We start from the raw sequence: 17,128 nt of genomic DNA on the forward strand, positions 1-17,128 counted from the left end.
TATTCCTGTGCGTTGTGTCCGTGCTCGTCTTCAGAGAGCAGATGCCGGTCATTCAGCAGCTGGCTCAGCGCTGGAGCCCGAGCCGCCGGGCCGGCCGAGCTGCAGCCGGGTCAGGGCTCAGATAAACCCAGCCATGATCAATTCAATTCAATTCAATTCAATTTTATTTATATAGCGTCTAATACAACAGATGTTGTCTCTAGACGCTTTTCTAGAGATCCTGAACATGAACATGAACATAAACATAAACCCCCGAGCAATTATTACATAAACAATGGCAGGTAAAAACTCCCCTAGTGGGAGAAAAGCCTTAAGCCAAACAGTGGCAAGAAAAACTCCCCTTTAGGAGGGAAGAAACCTGGACCAGGACCTGGATCATAAGGGGGCCCCTCCTGCCGAAGGCCAGACAGGGGGGGTCGGGGACGTCAGAAGCACACAGCGGGCATGTGGAAGCAGCAACGGGATGACCGGGGATGGGGGGGGACTGCATGCAGCTCCCGAAGCTCCGGCCTGCAAACATGCACAAAAGATAAAAAAAGGGGGGCCAGCACAAGAAACTACAGGAACGATGGACAAAAATGATAGCTATGAGATACTTATAATAAATAGAAATGGAAATGGAGAAGAGAGGAAGGGAAGAGGAGAGGAGAAGAAGGGTGAGAGGCACCGCCCAGTGGATCATGTCGGTGCCCCCCTGCAGCATAAGCCTATAGCAGCATATCTACCACGAAGCTGTTTGAGACTAACTATTATAGTCTTGTTCTATAGCTGCAACTATGACTACTGACTCTAACACACTAGAGTTTACACTAACCAGAGGTTTACTAAACACTAACTATAGGCTTTACTAAACAGAAAGTGTAGCCTATGGTGTAAGAAGTGGGCCCTTGCTCAGGCACTGGTCTCAGCAAAACAGCATCCATCCAGCTGCCGTCGTGTTGACTGAACAGCTCAGATGAGACAAATCAAAAAACCTTGGCTGAAGAAGAAAGAAACAGCCGATTCCTCTGTTTCTAAACTCTCCTCGCCTCACATTACCTAAAAGCTTTTTTCTTTTCATTCCCCCCTTCCCCTGGTAGCCCCCCTCGACACAGACCATCTGTTAACTCCAGTTGAGAACATTATTTCCGTATAAAATGTCTTGATTAACATGCAAAAGCTTGAACCGGGATCATTATTTGAAATGCTCTCCATATTTCTTTCATCAACCTTCAAAGTAGGGATTATTCAATTCTTATCTCCCTTTCAGGGCACAAATCAAGGAATGATGGGTTTTTTCCCCTCTCTGCAAGTGCATCAACGTTCAGATTTAAGAGGATATTTTCTGAAATATGAATATGCAGATTGACACATCTGACTCTAACAAGACACGAGGCTGTCAGCTTCCATCCATGGACCCCCCCAAGTCAGTCCTCTTCTTCTCCTGGGGGCTCCAGCACACTTATCTAACTTTTACAGAGCTGTTTGTATGGTATGATCCACGAGTTAGCACATTCATTTCCATTTCCTTCAGCCACCACGTACCAGTCCAGTCCATCTTAACAGTTTCCCATCTGACTGCAGCTTTGCAAGTTGCTCTTCTTCCTGCCTGTTCTTTCCCTGTCTGTTCTCTTCCTGCCTGTTCTCTTCCTGCCTGTTCTCTTCCTGCCTGTTTGAAGCCCAGGGGTCTTTTGATTGAAATGGTCAGGCATGCGAAGGCAAGGCAAGTTTAATTGTATCGCACAATTCAACACAAGGTCATTCAAATTGCTTTACATCCACATTAAAAGCGGCAAGACACAATTAAACAGTAAATAACAAATAAAATTAAAGCTGCAAGCAGCGATGAACGGGCCCTCGCACCATTGTAGCACAGAGACAGCACTGGTTCGATTCACGGATGACCTTCTTATGTCCTCAGATTAGTGTCCATACTGGTTCTACTGGACCTCAGTGCTGCTTTTGACACTGTAGATCAGCATTTTACTGCACAGGTTAGAGCATGTTGTTGGGATTAAAGGGACAGCTCTACGTTAGTTTAAATCATATCTATCTGACAGGTTCCAGTTTGTTCATGTACATGAAGTTTCTTCAGAACAGTCAAGGGTCTGTTATGGTGTTCCGCAGGGTTCAGTACTAAGGCCAATCTTGTTTAGTTTATACATGCAGCCGTTGGGAAGTATAATCCAGAATCACGGCATACACTTTCACTGTTATGCTGATGATACACAGCTCCAGAGCCGCCTGGGAGATTTGCGAGGCCTTGTGCGAAACGACCTGGGGGGGCCCTCGCGCGTGAGCGTAGCGAGCGCGCGCGAAATTTTTGGGTTTTTTGGGTCGGATCGGGTGTCTATATGCGCAATTTTAACTCTCCAATTAGCAAAATACTGGATACCTTCCCCTGCCTCATCATCATTTGACTTGCCTCAACGCGGGGCCCCACGGCTGCTTGAGACCCGGTCGGATTGGTGATTTTTGTAACAAATTTATCAAACAAGCCTTTCAGAGAGACATTAAACTCTTCCATTTTCTTTAGTTTTTTTCTTTTTTCATCCCCTGATGGAAATTTCCTGAATCTGTCTCGTTCTCTCGACATTGTGTGACAGTTTGTTCCAACTCCCCCCGTCTGGATCAGAGCAGCTTGTGTCTGCGCTTGGTCTGATCAGTTGTATTGAACAACAGACACGCGCATCATTGCACATATATTTATTGATATGCACAGACTAGTACATATTTAGGTCTGTAATGGAATGTGACTGTTGATATTTATAAGGGAAAAAACGAAAAAAAAAAAAAAAAACATTTTTTTTTTTTTTCAAAAACGGCCCATAGCGCGAGGCCCCTTGGGGCGCGAGGCCCCGTGCGGTCGCACGGTTCGCACACCCCTTGCGGCGGCTCTGCACAGCTCTATTTGTCTATGAAGCCGGATGAAACAGAAGCGTTAGTTAAACTTCAGGCATGTCTTAGGGACATCAAGGATTGAATGTCCGGAAATTTCTTGCTTCTAAATTCAGATAAAACAGAGGTTATCATTCTTGGTCCAGAGCATTTTAGGAAGGGATTAGATGGTGTTGCGATGGCTTCCAGTGCAACTGTGAGAAACCTTGGTGTTGTTTTCGATCAGGATTTGTCGTTTAAACCATATGTTAATCAGGTTTGTAAAATAGCATTTTTCCATCTCCGTAGTATTGCAAAGATTAGGAATATCCTCTCGCAGAGTGATGCAGAAAAACTAGTTCATGCGTTTGTATCTTCTAGACTAGATTACTGTAATGTGTTATTAGCAGGAATCAGCAGGAGAGACCACGTCTCTCCAGTGTTAGCGTCCCTCCATTGGCTACCTGTAAAATTCAGAATCCAATTAAAAATTGTATTACTTGTGTATAAAGCCCAAAACGGCTTAGCTCCACATTATTTGCAAGACCTGATAGTGCCTTATGTTCCTGGCAGAGCTCTCCGTTCTCGGAGTGCAGGTTTACTCGTAGTTCCTAGAGTATCCAAATGTAGATTTGGAGGGCGGGTGTTCTGCTATCAGGAACCGTTACTATGGAACCAACTTCCAATCTGGGTTAAGGAGGCTGACACCACCTCCACCTTTAAAACTAAACTTAAAACCTTTCTGTTTAGTAAAGCCTATAGTTAGTGTTTAGTAAACCTCTAGTTAGTGTTGGTAAATCTCTAGGTAGTGTTAACTCTAGTGTGTTAGAGTCAGTAGTCATAGTTGCAGCTATAGAACAAGACTATAATAGTTAAGGCTGAATTATGCTTCTGCGTCAAAATGGCGCCGTGCCTACGGCGTGTGGTTTGGGTCGACGCAGACGACACGCCGTCACTGACGCCGTCACTGACGCCGTCACTGACGCCGTCACTGACGCCGTCACTGACGCGTACCTCCCGAAAATTGTAACTACGCGTCGAGGAGACGCAGACCACACGCAGACCGAGAGGGCTGTGATTGGTTCACTTGGAAGCGAAGCATTTCCGGTTTCCGGTTTGAAGCAGTAGTAAACTTTCAGGGCTCTTTTCTTCGTTTATATGTGATTTTTTTTGTTTTGGTTTTTTGCACAATAGTTGTCCTTATCTCTTTGATCTACTGTGACCGGAAAAAGTAGGATAAACCATTCAGAAAAAGATCGCTAACTAGCGGCCGCGGGGGGTACTGCACCGCAACCAAATGGAGAAACGGAGAAGTCCGAAGGGTTCAGCACGGCGTCACGGCTGCGGCGTGTGCTCTGCGTTGGTGTGACGCAGAACCATATTTCAGCCTATAGTCTCAAATATAGCTTTGCGGTAGATATGCTGCTATAGGCCTATACTGCAGGGGGGCACCGACATGATCCACTGGGCGGTGCCTCTCACCTTTCTTCTCTTCTCCTCTCCTCTTCCCTTCCTCTCTTCTCCATTTCCATTTCTATTTATTATAAGTATCTCATAGCTATCATTTTTGTCCATCGCTCCTGTAGTTTCTTGTGCTGGCCCGCCTTTTCATTTTTCTCTTTTGTACATTGTGCAGCATCCTCTGCTGGTGGCGAAGAGCATCTCTGAATGCACAACACCGGAACCTGCAGCGTGGGAGTGAGAGGGGCAGGGTAACGGCCCGGTCAGGCGGGGGAGAGATTTGTCCGTCAAGACTCCTCTCCTTGGCCCTGCCCCTTCTCAACCTTTCCCCGACCCTGAACCTAACCTGGGGCTTGCTGATTGGGCCGGAGCTTCGGGAGCTGCATGCTGGCCTGCGGTCCCCACCCCTGGTCATCCCGTTGCTGCTTCCACCTGCCTGCTGTGTGCTGCTGACGTCCCCGACCCCCCAGTCTGGCCCTTGGCAGACCTTATGAGCCTGGTCCTGCTCAAGGTTTCTTCCCTCCTAAAGGGGAGTTTTTCTTGCCACTGTTTGGCTTAAGGCTTTTCTCCCACTATGGGAGTTTTTTACCTGCCATTGTTTATGTAATAACTGCTCGGGGGTCATGTTCTGGGTCTCTGGAAAGCGACAACTTTTGTTGTATTAGACGCTATATAAATAAAATTGAATTAAATTGAATTGAATTGTATTGAATTGAATTGAATTGAATTGAATTGAATTGAATTGAATTGAATTGAATGGAATTGAATTGAATTGAATTGAATTGAATTGTATTGTGCACATTCAGGCGTGCTGCAGTGGAAGCGCTTGTATGACTTGCATGTAGATTCTTCAGGCCTGGACATTTAGCGGATGACACCACCCACGACTCTCTGTATCAAACCATTCAAAAGTTATGGCAGAAAATAGGCACTATCAAATATCGACCAATCAGAAGAAGGAGCAGGGCTAATTTGCACCAATTATGTTCAAGGACTCAAAAGCGAGTCCGATGACACCACCCACGAGTCTTTATCACAACCCGTTCAAAAGTTATGGCAGAAAGTAGGATTTATCAAATATTGACCAATCAGAAGAAGGGGCGGGGCTAATTTGCACCAATTATGTTCAAGGACTCAAAAACGAGTCCGATGACACCACCCACGAGTCTTTATATCAAACCATTCAAAAGTTATGGCAGAAAGTAGGAACTATCAAACATGGACCAATCAGATGAAGGGTGGGTGCGCTTTTTGGCGTCTATCGTCCCCATGTAACGTTTTTTTGACTGAGAAAAGTAATGCGCGTCGTCACAGGATGGAGATGCACATTTTGATGTATAACACACCTGGGTGCACGTTACGGTTCGGGCCGTATTAACTGCCGAAGGAATGGCATAAATTGCACCAAAATTACACGATTAATTGAAAATGGGCGACTTCCTGTTGGGTTTCAGCCATGGCGCCAAGAGACTTTTCTTGAAGTTGCGACATGATACAGGTGTGTACCGATTTTCGTTAATGTACGTCAAACCGTATTGTGGGGCTTGAGGCACAAAGTTTTTTATGGGGCGCTGTTGAGCAATTTTGCCACGCCCATTAATGCAAATCATGAAATATCACATTTTTCGCCATGCCCGGCTTGCGTGCAAAATTTGGTGACTTTTGGGGCACGTTCAGGGGGACAAGAAGGCCCTCATTTCGTTGGAAAAACAAAGAAAGAAAGAAAGAAAGAAAGAAAGAAAGAAAGAAAGAAAGAAAGAAAGAAAGAAAGAAAGAAAGAAAGAAAGAAAGAAAGAAAGAAAGAAAGAAAGAAAAATTCCTACAGATACAATAGTGCTCGGGCCCTAATGAAATAAAATGATAAGAAAAGAGGTCAAATAATAAAACGCACAAGTTGTTAAAAAAATAAGGTCAGTACAGCAATATTACAATAGTACAGTAATATTGTTGCAGGTTTTGTTCCGAGGCCGTTCTGAGTAAGACGCTGTGTTGCCAACGAGCTAATTGGATATTGATCTTAAAGTGTCTTGTGTCACCTTTGTGGGGCCGAGGCTGAGCTTCCTGTTCTCCTTCAGAATGTCTTGATGGGCGTGAGATGTCACTGTGGTCTGCACAGATTCAAGGACCCACACTTATGTGTCAGATGTGCGGACCATTGTTGGTCCCATCAGACGGTGATTTACCTTGACGGTTCAGCTGGAATATCTCTGAATGTTTTCTTTGGCTCGTTGTCTGTCATCAATCTCATCAGCTTCCAGTTGCAGTTCCTCTTACAGCCACAACCTGGGAAGTTGGTGATACTCCCACGAATCCTATACCTCTTAATAATATTTGCAGCTGTAGTGAAAGGAGGAGAAAGCTCTTTGGATATGGCCATACACACTTTTCCTTCCTCCTGTGTATCTATCATTTTATTTCTGGACCCTTCTGACATCTTTCCCCCCTGCGTCGTCTGGTTCATGTTCGGTGTGGTGCACACAAACCACACAAAGGTAGGTGGCTGAACGGCTGATAAGAGGATCAAAAACTAACCATAAGGCCTTCCTTTTGGTTCTTTCATATTTTTTAAACGTATACACTTCAGGCGATGTTGTTTATCTGAAGGCAAGGCAAGGCAATTTTATTTGTATAGCACAATTCAGATACAGTATTACAAAAGTAATCTGTAACAATTCGTACGGTGAATTAAACCAATTTGACAATTCTATGCCACAATGCCTGTTTCCAGGTCTTATTTCACACAACTGACGCGAATTAAGTTTCTATACGGTCAAAACGTACAAAGACTGGGTCAATGGCAAGAATTCTGAATGCCTCTGAATTCATGGATTCGTGGCCAAATATTAATGTCCATGGTCCACTGGTTCTTGGGGTAACTGTACGGGTCACTGTCAAGTCCAACTGCCTTTAATATAAGCCCATAATCGGCTGTTATCCCGTCTTCTCCACTAGTTGCAGCCATTTTTGCCACTTAGTGCCAGTAAGGGGGCTGGTCCAGTGGGAAAGTGACATCCATGCAGACCCTCTATAGGAACGTAGGACTCTTCGAACCCTTGGCTGTTTGTTACGCTACCTCCATGTGCCGTCTAGATACAGGCGACCCTGGAAAACAGGTACGATTCCAACATTTCCAAGCCTGCAGCTATTACACCGATTAGAAATTCAACCCTAAAGTCTCTTATGGAAGGTGTTTTTCAAAAAGCCTTTACTTTTATTACATTTCTTATTTTTGACCAAATTAATCCTAGGTGATTAGTGATGTAAGAGTAGGTAACCAGTTTAGCAATAAAAACACTTGGAACAAGGCTCAGCCCCATCTGATGTGAAATAAATGTCATGCATGACTCTGAATCTGGTGTACGCTTGTTAGCACCTCAGTGATATTCTGGAAGGTGTTACATGTGCAGCAGACGACACCTGTCCCTGCTCTCTGAAGGGGAAAAGGCACCTCCTCTTCCACAGATGCCTCCGTCTTCAGCCATCTGCCCGCTGACACCAGCACCAGGAGAGAGTGACAGCAAAGGAGAGCAGAGAGAGGAGACAGCTTTATTTGGCATCCAAGTCAAGCGTTCACCCCCCACCACCCCCCCATAGTTGGCTCTTCAGACAAAAACGGGCGAAGAAGTCTTTGAGCACATATTTGTATGAGAATATTTTTTTAATATGAACTCCCCAAGAGAGAAAAACATGGTTAATATTTTGATAGGATGCTGTAGGCACTCTCATTGAAGCCGACTGCGTTAAGGGAGAAACCAAGGACAGAGGAAAAAGGGGGCCCTGCACATTGTTCAATTATTCTAATAAAGATTTCCCTTCACCTTCACTCTGCTAATCTGACTCTTGGAAGACTTTCCAAGCGTATCGCAGGGAGTTGCTGCACCCCCAACGGTGGCTGTTTTCCTGAAGAGGGAAAAATGCTTGGCATGTCTTATTAAGGCAGTGTGAGTGTATGTGTTGTGTGTGCAGACCCAAAACAATCGTGTGTACTTCCGTGTTGCTTGTGTGCGTATGCATGAACACGAGAGACGACTGAAGGATAAAGATAAGAGCTTTGGCCTGAACTGGCTTTTTGTCACTAATCCCAGAGGGCGAAGAAGTTGCAGCTGATTCCATGTCGTTCGCCGATATCCAAGTCTGCTCTGGTTCCATGTCTTTCTAGTGCTGCCCTTGTGAGGACACCGGTCTCTGCACTGCATGTTAATGAGAGATGCAGCAGGGCACGGGAGGGGGGTTGATTTGACATTCTGCTAAGCCCATCTCAACACAATTTTAAACTCCGAGATAAAAGAGAGGGAAAATGTCACGATATAGGTTTAAAATCCACTGGATGCAAGTCTGGCAGGCGACATGTGGGTTCTTGGGAATTATTTCCATCGTTGAACAAATACAATGTTCTCAGTTGGCTTCGGGAAAAATTGTGTACTTTAAAAGTAAAAAGGTGTACAGTTGGTTGAAATGTGGAAGTTGAGCCACTAGGTGTCGCTGCATCTTACACACAGAATCTTTGGGTGACATTTTTTGGACTTTCAGTAATACTAATTGCCACATTTAGCTGCTTTCTCCTGAGCTCATCCATGTGTTCAATCAACAGTCACTCTTATTTCACATGTCCACAAAACCTCGGAAAATGTGTCTTGTCGTAATTGTGTGCGCACGCACACACACACACACACACACACACACACACACACACACACACACACACACACACACACACACACACACACACGAAGAGACTGGCAGTTGCTGGTGGACCTTGAACATCAGCTAAAGTTCCCCAGCCATATTGCAGTCCCCACTCTGCGGCCGGACATCGTCCTTGTGTCTGAATCCACCAAGCAAGCTGTGCTAATGGAGCTGACAGTCCCGTGGGAAGATGGCCTGGAAGAGGCCATTGAGAGGAAGCTCTCCAAGTACTGTCACGATTACGGTTTGTTGAGGACCCAAACGCAGGAGAGCAGGAGGCAGGAGTTCCAAAAGCAGGATTTATTGAGCCAAAAACAAAAGCGCTTCTGACCAGGATCGAAAAGGCAGACCAAAAACCGGAACTCAAACAGGATCAAAAACTTGACATGCCACATGGAGGGAGGAAACAGTACGGACCAGCAGGGAGCAGGGAAAGACAAGACTAGATATACACAGGGGATAACGAGACACAGGTGCAGACAATCAGGGCAGATGGAAAACAGGATGGACAGAACTGAAACTCAAAACAGGGGGAAATGTCAAACCCTGACAAGTACGCAGGACTGGTCAGTGACTGTCAGCAGGCGGGTTGGAGAGTAATGTGTTTCCCTGTAGAAGTTGGATGCAGAGGATTTGCAGCCCGGCCCTTGGTCAGAGCCTTCAGTAGTTCAGGCATCGAGGGACAGAAAAAGATGAGAGCCATCTGCAGGACCACCGATGCGGCAGAGAGAACCTCAGGATGGCTGTGGCTTAAGAGAGGGGAACCATTGGGTCATGGTGGCTAGTTAGCCATCTGGACGCAGGCTGGGGCCTGATCCGCCCCGGCTGGGTCACCTGGTTGAGGGCGTATGATTTCTAAAGACCCGAAACGCCCGATGACGTCAGGAAAATCACTGAGGATGTGTCCAGATAGGCATCAGTAGATGTATTTACACATTACATATGTGTGTGTGTGTGTGTGTGTGTGTGTGTGTGTGTGTGTGTGTGTGTGTGTGTGTGTGTGTGTGTGTGTGACTAGTATTTGATTTGTATCAAAAACTGTGCACCTCTCTTGCAAAGGCAGTTTAAATAAATCTTTTCATTGTCTTCAGTATGTGCAAAATTATTTGTCAAGTTTGGTTTCACTTTCAAAGGATTTTGAAAAGATGAAAAGTGAGACATACATTTACAGCAGACTGTAGCTTTGGGTCTCACAGGAGCAGCATGCCAATCAGAGAGATCTTGACAGATCTGAGGGCATGGAGCAGAGCAAGTATACTGAGGCGAAACGATGACACGCGCGCACGAGCGCACACACGCGCACACACGCGCACACACAGGCACAGGACAGCAAGTACTTGTCCAGAATAACAATGAGACATGGCAATGTGATACTGGCTCTGTCTGAAAAAATATCCAGTATGACAAGAAAAAAGAGAAAGAAAGAGCAACGCTTAAACACGGGAATGAATGTGTGAGCAAGAAGTCCAACAGCTTTTGAAAACAGTATTCTACTTTACCACTAATATTCTTGGCAATTTAGTGCTATCCCTCTGAGGGCCACACTTTAAATTCATGAGAGACGAGAAGAAAAGAAGACAAAAAAGCGCTCAAAGTCAGATTCATTTGAATATATGAATAATTGAGTGCACCCAAGATTTGGGACCCGAAAATTGCAAATAGAAAATAAATGTTAAAAAAGCCACTTCTCTCTTACAGACATTCATAATTCATCTGTTTCGTGGTTCAGACGGGGAGTTTTGATGCTGAAGTCAGCCAGAGTCTGTGGTGAGGATACGGAGACAAAATGCAGCACTTTGCCTCTGTGCATAATGACAGGCTAATTTTGTCTTTCTACATTTCAGTCAGTGCATATCAGTTGGTTGATTTTATTTCCTTCCCCAGTGTTACTGTCTTCCTTGTACAGAAGCAGACCCCAATATTAAACAATTTCTTCTTCGTTTGGAGCATTGTCATGTGCTGCGATATCCCATAAAGTGTTGTCCTCTGGAGATATAGATCCATCTGGTTTCATGTGTGTTAAAGCTTCCTGAATGATGCAACATCATTATTCTGTGATTAGAAACAAACAATGAGACCACCATTCTCCCTGAGCTTATTTTCTTTTAATACTTAGTGCAATTATGGGCCTTTTAATGCAAGAAACTGGCACCAAACTTCCTCACACAATTCTTCAACAAAGGCCCTTTGATTCATATTACGATCTATAAATGATCTCCACTCCAAACCAGAGGCATAGATATTCTACCAGAAATACTTCCAGTTATTATTAACATCATGGTTGTTGGTGTTCATCATGGCTCTTCAGCGTGTAAGCAATTCAGCACAGATCATTTGGCCTCTTTCAAGCTCTCTTGTTTTGCTTTGAAAACAAGATATCAAAGCGTTGATTGCCGGCACTCTTGTAAAGCCATTAAATGTGACTAACTGGCCCTCAACCAAATATGATCGTCTTTGTGGATGTGTTTGAACGCCATACATGGTCCTCGAGGAGCTTTTCCTTGTCCCACAGCTGACACTTTCCTCTGAGAAGGTTTGTAAAAATTAGGAAACGACAGACAAAAATGGGAAAGAAGGAAGTCAATATATAAGTAAGTGAGACATTAATCTACGTGTGCCGTCACTATAGAGGGAATGCGCATGACGTCACAGATGCGACTTCACAGCAGGTTACGCCCACTGAGTGTCAGAAAGACTGAGTGGCAGAAAGACTGAGTGGCAGAAAGACTGAGTGTCAGCGTAAACTTTCAGTTTGAGCAACTGGAAAACATCTAAAATGGGAAAGAGCTGTTGTGGGATCGACTGTACTCATAGATTTAGCAAGAAATCGGAGTTATCGTTTTACAGACTGCTGAAAAATATCTTAAGAGAGACAAATGGATCGCTGCAATTCCCAGAAACAACTGGATTCCGAAACGTGGATTTGTGGTTCCTATTTTGTATCAGGTAATGTTGGATTTTTGGGTAGCTAACGTTAAACGGTCAAATCATAAAGTTTGGTGTCCTCATCACTTTAATTTCTACAACAAATCCTGCCTTGAAGTCGCACCAAGCGTCAAGACTTTTGTAAGCCTTCAAGCTTTGCTTCGTGTATTTCACCGGCATAGAAATTAAGTACATATAAATATCAGGAAACTGGATTCGTGGCCAAGTATTAATGTCCATGGACCACTGGTTCTTGTGGTAACTGTACGGGTCACTGTCAAGTCCAACTGCCTTTAATTTAAGCCCATAATCTGCTGTTATCCCGTCTTCTCCACTAGTTGCCGCTGTTTTTGCTGATGTTTTGCCACTCAGTGCGAGTAAGGGGGCTGGTCCAGTGGGAAAGCGACGTTAACACAGACCCTCTATTCAAGCCTTGCGATACACTACCACCCCCAAGGGCGTTGAATCATCATGGCCGTCACGGCACCAGCGTGTCCCCACCAGTATCCAGTGATTATTAAATTGTCCTTCCCAATGATGACTCCCCCTTTAAGAAAACAAAACAAAACAATAAAAAAATAAAATCTAGACGTGGACAATCCCCCACAACCACATACGGCCAACGTGATTGGCTGGGCCTTTTCCTGCGGGTGCGGGAGAGGAGTCAGCACTCTGTTGTTAGCAGCGCTAAAGCTGTGCATTAAACCCCTTCCCCCCCGACGGGCCGGTACCAGCTCCAGCAGCTGCATGCACCAGTGCTGTCAGGGTACTTTCTTTCAACTGTTTCTCAAACAAGAAGCACTAAAGCCAATATGTGGAAACTCCAAGTACGTTTTTTCAACAAAGTATTTGATTTATAACAACTTCAAAATACATGTGCAACAAATGATGGCACCCCCAACATGAGCAACACCCGCAACAAAACGCAACAGAACGCAAGATCCATTTCCTCGACCCCAATGTAGTGAGTATCATAAGAAACTAGAGATGGATGGAGATTTTACATTTACGAAATCATGTATCATCAGAGTCAAAGTATCATCAAACATCAAACATCAAAGTATTTTATAGCCATATTCCCTTCAAAAAGAGTAAAAAACACATTTGGCACATTTTGGCCCAGTGTCCCAAATAGAGAGTCGGCCTGGTACTATCCACACTAAAACCTTTATAAAATCTATGTGCTTTAAGCTATTCTCATGTACCTTGGTACATTTGTAGTAAAGGAGTTGCTGAATCCAGGCATTGGTGTCTTTATAATGATATGCATTGCTATCATGCTGTTTTCCACTGTGCAAACTAAAAAAAAATTAGACGAGAATAAAAATTTTTTTTTTTTTTTGGTTTATCACAATTTGCTCAGGCATGTGAACATTCACAATTTTTCTGACACTGGAATTGTATACTGTGAGGTCTTAGCTATCCATTGAGACCAAGATTATGCATATTGTCTTTATAATTGTGGGGATATTGTTGATTTTAATTTGGATAGGCCTATAGGTGAAATTCACCTCCAAAATCCCTAGGGGTTAACAGGTTAAGGAAAATTAATTTTTAAACTAACATAGCATTACGCAAACTGCTTAAAACTCCAAGGGCACATGTGGGACATGTCAAAAGGGAGCGAGGATGGCAGAAAAACAAAACAAACAGAAGGTTACAGTTACGTGTACTGATGAACGAGCCCATAATAATGCTAATGCTAGTTTTTAAGTTGTTTTGGTGCAGACTAAAATAGGTTGTTGCTATGAAGAACATGCTCTTTAAACTCACAGCAGAAAAGCAGCTTACTGCAAAGGTGTAAGTATCACTCTGAGTTACATCTACTGATGAACGAGCCCATAATAACAGTAATGCCAGTTTTTAAGACTAAAATAGGTTGTTCCTCTGAAGAACATGCTCTTTAAAAATGACTGCAGAAAAGCAGCTTACTGCAAAAGTCTAAATGTGATGCACGGCACGGGCAGATGTGGCATGACGTTAAAGGTATTGTGACATAATTTTTAAAATGCTTTTAACACTATTAAAAGTCTTGGCCAACATCCCTCAAATGTGTCTAAAAGGGTGTAACAAGAAAAACTTCACTCTAGTACTCCATTCCTGGCTTTTTATGACGGTGTTTTTTTGCGCCGTGAAAAACGCGTCCTTTTCCTCCTTTCCTGTCAATCATTGCCCCGCTCCTCCTCCCAACCTCCTCCTCCAACCAACTGCTACAAACTTCTGCCGGCGTCTCCACATACACGCGCGCACAACGACCACAAACACCCACACACACAGCCCAGACAGGGCGACTACAGCCCGGGGATGAAGTCCGTGCGCACACCGAACCGGACTTCTAACAGCAGCGTCGGAGAGTTAAGCCGGGAGCGACAGGCGAAGCATGCACAGAAAAGCTGTGCATGCTAGTTATGCGGAAAATCCCAGAAAGCACACAATACACTGAATGTTAAAAGTTTGTTGTTTTTTGGGTGTAACTGATGTCAAGACACCCAACAAAACACAAAAAATCAAGAAAAATTTGTTTTTCATGTCACAATCCCTTTAAGTTGGGTGGAGATAAAGATGGAGGAGGTGAAGAATATTACTTTGAACTGGGTCTGTGATGTCACAACAACCTGTAAATCTGAGCAGCTCACTGATTGACATGTTTTCAGACCAATATGAATAAAATAAAACCATTGCATTATGCATTATGTTTGAGTTTTTGAGTTGTTAGTCATTTGTGACAACCACATATATACACCCAAGTACAGTTTTATTTTCTTTTAATTATAAAAACCCCTTAAATAAATAGAGGTTTTCATTGTGGATCTAATTTTCTTGAATAAGCCCTTTTCTTCTACTGTTGTAAAGGGATGCAATCTCCTTTGAAGCATGACCATCTCCACCAATCATGTTTGGTGGCTGGTAAAGTTAAGTGCCTTGTCATCCCTGTTTTAGAATTGACTCTGTTAAATAAACTGTGATGGACCGTGACTGGTGATGCAGCATGTCAAGGCCCACATCCCACCTGGCTTTGACCAACATTAGTTCGCCTACAGGTCCAACAGCTCCACAGATGACTCCACTCTGCTCTCAGCCACATTGAGAGCCCCAGGACATATGTCAGGATGCTGTTTGTTGACTTCAGCTCAGCATTCAATTCCATCAGCCCCATCCGACTGGTCAACAAACTGCAGACACTGCAGCTTGGAACCTCCCTCTGTCTTTGGATCAAGGACTTCCTGACTAACAGACCCCAGCATGTCAGGATGGGCACCTCCATATCCTCCACCATCATCCTCAACACTGGTGTTCCCCAGGGCTGTGTCCTCAGTCCAGTCCTGTACACACTACACACCCACGACTGCATCGCCACCCACGGATCCAACACCCTCATCAAATTTGCTGACGACACAACCATTGTTGGACTGATCAGCAATGATGATAAGGCACCATACAGGGAGGAGGTCCAAACACTGGATGCCGGTGCAGCAACAACCACCTCAACCTCAACACCAAGAAGATGAAGGAAATCATTGTCGACTTCAGGAGAACAAGAACCACACCGCACTCAGGCCTGAGTATCAACAGGGAAGAAGTTGAGCAGGTCAGAAACTTCAAGTTTCTTGGCCTGTACATCTCAGAGGACCTGGGCTGGACTGTGAACACCAGCCTCATTATTAAAAAGGCCCAGCAGTGTCTCTTCTTCCTGAGAACACTGAGGAGGAACAAACTCCCTGCACCTCTGCTCAAGAACTTCTACCGCTGCACTAAGAGAGTGTCCTGACCTACGGATGCACGGTGTGGTACAGTATGCCAGCTGCACTGCATCTGAGAAGAAACAACTGCAGCGGGTCATCAAGACTGCCCAGTGGATCATTGACCCCCCGCTCCCACGCCTGGAGGAGATACATTCCAACCGTCTCCAAGACGACCTGCTCATCCAGGACACTCTATTCTCTAGCCTCCCCTCTGGTAGACTCAGGGTTCTGAGAGCCCGCAGCTTCTTCCCCACGGCTGTGAAGAGACTGCTACAGGACTCATAACACCAGTCCTTGTGTAAATAATTTAATTGCACTTTATTTTTTCTTATTTTTTATTTATTTATTTTTTTTCTAGGCCTGGGGTTGGGGCTCAAAGGCGAGCGCCTGGTGGCCGGGTCTTTGCCCATGGGACCCGGCCGGGCTCAGCCCAAAATGGCGACGTGGGCCCACCTTCCCGTAGGCCCACCACCCGCAGGAATGACCGTGATAAACTGGTGCCATGTGGTCTGGGTAGCAGTCGTGGCGGGGTGCCTCGACGACCCAATCCCTGGACCAAAACCCTTTCAGTAGGAACAGAGAGATACCGGCTAGAGACAGTCGGGCTCACCTCCACACATAGCTTGGGCTCTGGAACCCAGCGGCAGGCCAAGCAAGCCGCAGCTCGGGCAGTCCTGGAGGCAAAAACTCAGGTCTGGGAGGAGTTCGGGGAGGCCATGGAGGAAGACTTTCGGTCGGCCTCGAGGAAATTCTGGCGGACCGTTCGGCGCCTCAGAAGGGGGAAGCAGTACTCTGCCGGCACCATTTACGGTGCGGGTGGGGAGCTGTTGACTTCAACTGGGGTCATCGTCGGACGGTTGAAGGAATACTTCGAGGATCTCCTCAATCCGACTGACATGCCTTCCTTTGAGGAAGCAGAGAGTGTGGACTCGGGGATGTGCTCATCCATCACCCAAGCCGAGGTCACTGAGGTGGTTCATAAGCTCCTCAGTGGCCGGGCACTGGGGGTGGATGAGATTCGCCCTGAGTACCTCAAGTCTCTGGATGTTGTAGGGCTGTCTTGGTTGACACGCCTCTGCAACATTGCATTGAGGAAGGGGACAGTACCGCTGGAGTGGCAAACCGGGGTGGTGGTCCCTCTTTTTAAAAAGGGGGACTGGAGAGTGTTTTCCAACTATAGGGGGATCACACTTCTTAGCCTCCTCGGGAAAGTCTACGCCAGGGTACTGGAGAGGAGAATACGGCTGATAGTTGAACCTCGGATTGAGGAGGAACAATGTGGTTTTCGTCACGGTCGTGGAACACTGGACCAGCTCTGTACCCTCTGCAGGGTGCTCGAGGGTTCATGGGAATTTGCCCAACCAGTCCACATGTGCTTTGTGGATCTGGAGAAGGCATTTGACAGTGTCCCTCGTGCCATTCTGTGGGGGGCGCTCAGTGAGTATGGGGTCCGGGGC

The sequence above is a fragment of the Cololabis saira genome, chromosome 14 (genome assembly GCF_033807715.1).
Source record: "Cololabis saira isolate AMF1-May2022 chromosome 14, fColSai1.1, whole genome shotgun sequence".
Taxonomy (NCBI): Eukaryota; Metazoa; Chordata; class Actinopteri; order Beloniformes; family Belonidae; genus Cololabis; species Cololabis saira.